The sequence below is a fragment of the Colius striatus genome, chromosome 10 (assembly GCF_028858725.1).
Source record: "Colius striatus isolate bColStr4 chromosome 10, bColStr4.1.hap1, whole genome shotgun sequence".
Classification (NCBI taxonomy): Eukaryota; Metazoa; Chordata; class Aves; order Coliiformes; family Coliidae; genus Colius; species Colius striatus.
In genome coordinates, this window is record NC_084768.1 from 12204321 (window position 1) to 12210409 (window position 6089).

Consider the following 6089-nt stretch of genomic DNA (forward strand, 5'->3'; position numbering starts at 1 on the left):
CTTCCCCACTTGATTGTGGTGGGCTTCCTGGCAGGATCTGCCTGCTGCAGCAGTGGCATTCCTCATAATGGCACCAGCCTGGGCACAAGCCATCTTGCACACTTGCTAGTGGAAATGTCACAGTGAACACTGTGTACTGAAACACACTTGGCAGCTTTCCCTTATGTGAAAGAACACTGGGTGTTGCTGCACTACCCAGGTGAGTCTGGGTGTGGACCTGCCTGGGGCACGAATTATCCTTCTGTGGCCTAGAGTGTTCTTTAGTGTCTTGTTTCCAACTTCTAAACTAGCTGCACTTGTTGGTATGCAGCATAACACGATGGCATCTTTTCATTCCAATATTTGAAGTGTAGAGAAGGTATGGTATGAAGTATGTTTAAAATAGGTGATGTTGCTATATGTAAGCTATTAAAAAACAAAGGATATCATAACCTGTAGACGATTTGCCGTGTGGAAAAGTGTGGTTTTTAAATGCTTCCCCTTCTGATGTCTGAATGATCTTAGGGATGGCCTTTAAGGCTTACAGTAAAACAAGATACTGATCTAAACTTTATGTTGTGGAGGATGTAATAGGTGAAAACTGGATATTCAACACAGTGACTCTGTAGTATTGTCAGTGTTGCAGTGTGAATTATGTCTAGCTTCGAAGCCCTTCTGGTGTCTGAAAATGGGTAAAAAAATACTTTGGACATTATTTTTGCAATTCAGGGTAAAAATTATTTGTGTTCTGGCAACTAACTAAATGCATGAGTATTGTGCACCTAGCCTTAGACTTTGAGTCCATTTTGCTTAAGGATAAACAAAGGAGTGTACTACATGCTATATAGGTGTATAAAAAACCCATAGTGTTTATACACATGCATACTCATATACATCTCGACCTATAAAACCTCTTTTTTTCTGCACCAAGTTTGTGCATCTCTTTTGTGTAGTGGCTGGAGCAGCTTCCAGAATAACCTTTTACTTGGACACTCTTGAAGCATTGAAACTGCTGTCCCTGCAGACTTACCCTCTGCAAGCTGAAAGTAGGAGATGAGAACTCCTCAATAGAACTCAAACTGAGCCCATAAGTTCTCTTACATAATGTGTTGGTAGAGTCCAGAAACTTTTGTTCCCTCTAGGCACATGTAAAGCAGAATATCTTGCATCCATCCTGTTGAAGTGTAGGTGTAGGCAGGACCCATGAAGTTGGCAGGTGGCAGATGAACTTCTGTTTGGATGCTCTTGCCATCCTAAACTAAGCCTTTTGCTAACATATTTGACCTGAAGTTAAGCTCTTTCTAAAGCTCTGATATAAAAACACTCTGTCTCTCTCTAAAGCAAATGTCTTGAGGTTTTTAGTTGTTATTAACTTGTGTCATGCATGAGCCAGTCTCTCCCTGGGAAGCCATAACCGCCCTTTGTATTGGCTGTGTGGAGGAAATACGCGGCTACAGATGCAATTTGAGCAGTGCCATCTACTGTCGTGTTGCAGTCCTGATTTGTAAAGGGAATGGTTTTTCTAGACTGAACAGTTGAGTTCATTCCTTGAAGTTATCTTTACACCAAAGAAAAAACAGTTTATAGCAGTGCAGGATAAACTTATCGAAGACATATTTTTAGTGATGATTGTGATATGTATATGTCTGTCATGCTTCTTCCAATATAAAAATGCTAAGCAAATCTTTCAAACAGTTTGGGCCTGGCAGTAATTGACTGAGGAGAAGTTAAGAGGCCAGCTTCCTGCAGAGATGGTTTAATAGGACTTGATCTGCAAACAGGATTTCTTAGTAATTTTAGTGGTGCAGATTGCTGTCTCGCTCCTGACAGCACTGCTAATGCAGTCTTTCTTAAAACAGATGCATATGGAAGATATTGCCTTTGTCTCTAGTACTAAAGCTAGCAATTCACAGTTTTGATGGATCTCTAATGTAAAGGTTTCCATCACCACAGCTAGCTACTTTTGTAATAACAAAGTTGTGCTACTCTTTATGGCTTAGGAAGGGGTGGTGCTATGTGGGTGGAAGACTCCTGGCTTTCTGGAAACTCCTTGTCTGGATCACACAAAGCCTTCTGCCTCTGGGATGGCAGCAATAATCCTTGTGACTGTAACCCATCCTCATTAAAGTGTCTGTACTAATGAATAAGTGCATATATCTCACCCATCTGATGCGTAAATGTTTAATTTTGCTTTTACCAGTCAGCCAGTTTGACAGAAGATTGGTTTCTGTGCAGTGGAGAAAAAGACACAAGTGTGGTTTTGCATTTCTCCACAGAGAATTGGAGCTGGAGTTTGGAGCACTTCTGAATCAGTTGTGACACTGCTATCCTCTTGAAGTTGTTTAGGCTTAGACATCAAATATTGCTTGCTATTCCCCCATGGAGTATCTGGTTTTAGTTTGCTTCTCCAGCCTTCTGTGCTTTCTCTATTCTAGAGGAAAAAAGGGACAAAGGAGAATATTTATGCAGTATTCTCACTTGTTCCTGCAGACTGGTACTTTATGTCCGTGCCTTGCTGTGAGGCATTTGCTGGGCTGTAATCGAATAGCACTCATCTCCACATTATGACATTTTGATAGCAAACTGTGCGATCCTGTAGACAGGAGAGGCTGGCAGATGGAGATTTTCATCTTAGGTCTGCCACTGATCTTGTGCATGTGCTTTCTCAGCATCTGTGGTCCTTGTACTTTCTTATCTGGTAGGTGTTAAGCTTTCTGGGACTGCCATCATGCTGTGCTGTTTCAGTGTGTAGTCTGGGGTTGTGCTATGATACAAATAATATTAAAAATTACAACCTTAACCTACAGCAGCACTTGTTAAAATATGGTGAATTTGATCTGTGGAGATTTTCTGTTAGTGTTTAATGCTTAAGGCAATACTATAATGTGAAAAGGAACCTGCAGGAAGCAGGAAAGCAATTGTAGTTTTTAAAAAAAGTTGTTTGCCAAAGTTATTGGTTTTTAGCTATTTCTCCTGTATTTCTAAGCTGCAGCCGTGTTTCTCACCCGTCTGTAGCAATCTCTAGCACTGCAAGCTAAGCGCACGTACATCTCTTCGTCTCTCTCTAAGAACGCAGAGAACCCACTGAGCTGCAGTGCTAAATTCGGCTTTTATGGGAAAACAGCAGCGCAATAGCAGAGCCTAGGTGCCGAAAATGGCTCGGTTACTTGAACTCCCGTTCTCTCTCACTGTGCGTACACCCTGCCGTCGGAGAATGCGAGAGGCCGTGTGCACCCTGTGCGTTAGCGATGGTAAGATGTCGGGCTCGGGCGCAGGAGCCTCCTGCGCTGCGCGGTGCGGCGGCGGCAGCCGCTCCCGGGCGGCCGGGCCGGGCCGGCGGCAGCAGGGGCAGCCCAGCAGAGGGCGCCCCGCGGTGCGGCGCGCGCCTGTCGCTGAGGGGGCTCGCGCGCCGCTCGTCATGAGGGGGGATGCTCGCGCGCCCCTGTACTTACTTGACGGGAGATGCTCGCGCGCCCCTGTCCCTGAGGGGGGATGCTCGCGCGCCCCTGTCCCTGAGGGGGGATGCTCGCGCGCCCCTGTCCATGAGGGGGGATGCTCGCGCGCCCCTGTCCCTGAGGGGGGATGCTCGCGCGCGGCTGTCCATGAGGGGGGATGCTCGCGCGCCCCTGTCCCTGAGGGGGGATGCTCTCGCGCGGCTGTCCCTGAGGGGGGATGCTCGCGCGCCCCTGTCCCTGAGGGGGGATGCTCGCGCGCCCCTGTCCCTGAGGGGGGATGCTCGCGCGCGGCTGTCCATGAGGGGGGATGCTCGCGCGCCCCTGTCCATGAGGGGGGATGCTCGCGCGCGGCTGTCCATGAGGGGGGATGCTCGCGCGCGGCTGTCCATGAGGGGGGATGCTCGCGCGCCCCTGTCCATGAGGGGGGATGCTCGCGCGCGGCTGTCCATGAGGGGGGATGCTCGCGCGCCCCTGTCCATGAGGGGGGATGCTCGCGCGCCCCTGTCCATGAGGGGGGATGCTCGCGCGCGGCTGTCCCTGAGGGGGGATGCTCGCGCGCCCCTGTCCCTGAGGGGGGATGCTCGCGCGCCCCTGTCCCTGAGGGGGGATGCTCGCGCGCGGCTGTCCATGAGGGGGGATGCTCGCGCGCGGCTGTCCATGAGGGGGGATGCTCGCGCGCCCCTGTCCATGAGGGGGGATGCTCGCGCGCGGCTGTCCATGAGGGGGGATGCTCGCGCGCGGCTGTCCATGAGGGGGGATGCTCGCGCGCCCCTGTCCCTGAGGGGGGATGCTCGCGCGCGGCTGTCCATGAGGGGGGATGCTCGCGCGCGGCTGTCCATGAGGGGGGATGCTCGCGCGCCCCTGTCCATGAGGGGGGATGCTCGCGCGCGGCTGTCCATGAGGGGGGATGCTCGCGCGCGGCTGTCCGTGAGGGGGGATGCTCGCGCGCCCCTGTCCCTGAGGGGGGATGCTCGCGCGCCCCTGTCCATGAGGGGGGATGCTCGCGCGCCCCTGTCCATGAGGGGGGATGCTCGCGCGCCCCTGTCCCTGAGGGGGGATGCTCGCGCGCGGCTGTCCATGAGGGGGGATGCTCGCGCGCCCCTGTCCATGAGGGGGGATGCTCGCGCGCGGCTGTCCATGAGGGGAGATGCTCGCGCGCGGCTGTCCATGAGGGGGGATGCTCGCGCGCCCCTGTCCCTGAGGGGGGATGCTCGCGCGCGGCTGTCCATGAGGGGGGATGCTCGCGCGCCCCTGTCCATGAGGGGGGATGCTCGCTCGCGGCTGTCCATGAGGGGGGATGCTCGCGCGCGGCTGTCCGTGAGGGGGGATGCTCGCGCGCCCCTGTCCCTGAGGGGGGATGCTCGCGCGCCCCTGTCCCTGAGGGGGGATGCTCGCGCGCGGCTGTCCATGAGGGGGGATGCTCGCGCGCGGCTGTCCATGAGGGGGGATGCTCGCGCGCCCCTGTCCCTGAGGGGGGATGCTCGCGCGCCCCTGTCCATGAGGGGGGATGCTCGCGCGCCCCTGTCCATGAGGGGGGATGCTCGCGCGCCCCTGTCCCTGAGGGGGGATGCTCGCGCGCGGCTGTCCATGAGGGGGGATGCTCGCGCGCCCCTGTCCATGAGGGGGGATGCTCGCGCGCGGCTGTCCATGAGGGGAGATGCTCGCGCGCGGCTGTCCATGAGGGGGGATGCTCGCGCGCCCCTGTCCCTGAGGGGGGATGCTCGCGCGCGGCTGTCCATGAGGGGGGATGCTCGCGCGCCCCTGTCCCTGAGGGGGGATGCTCGCGCGCGGCTGTCCATGAGGGGGGATGCTCGCGCGCCCCTGTCCATGAGGGGGGATGCTCGCTCGCGGCTGTCCATGAGGGGGGATGCTCGCGCGCGGCTGTCCGTGAGGGGGGATGCTCGCGCGCCCCTGTCCCTGAGGGGGGATGCTCGCGCGCCCCTGTCCATGAGGGGGGATGCTCGCGCGCCCCTGTCCATGAGGGGGGATGCTCGCGCGCCCCTGTCCCTGAGGGGGGATGCTCGCGCGCCCCTGTCCGTGAGGGGGGATGCTCGCGCGCGGCTGTCCATGAGGGGAGATGCTCGCGCGCCCCTGTCCCTGAGGGGGGATGCTCGCGCGCCCCTGTCCATGAGGGGAGATGGTCGCTCGCGGCTGTCCCTGAGGGGGGATGCTCGCGCGCCCCTGTCCATGAGGGGGGATGCTCGCGCGCCCCTGTCCGTGAGGGGGGATGCTCGCGCGCCCCTGTCCCTGAGGGGGGATGCTCGCGCGCCCCTGTCCATGAGGGGGGATGCTCGCGCGCCCCTGTCCGTGAGGGGGGATGCTCGCGCGCGGCTGTCCGTGAGGGGGGATGCTCGCGCGGCAGGCGGGCGGCGCGCGCCTCTCCATGAAGCGATGCTCGCGCGTCCCTGTCCCTGAGGGGGATGTTGGCGCGAGGCAGCCCCTCGTGCCGCGTTAGAGCGGGAAGCGAGAGGACGTCGTAGAGTCCTCAGGGATAAAAAAAATGTCCGGAGAATGCTGATGGTAAACGGTTTGGAGAAAAGCTTTGAGACGCGAGGTACCCGGCTTTGGCACAGCAGATGCGGCGGTCAGCGGTCATTAAGGTACAAAGGGCTGCGCCTCCAGGCTGGGACTGGGGCGCGGGTAGGCGTGTGAGGG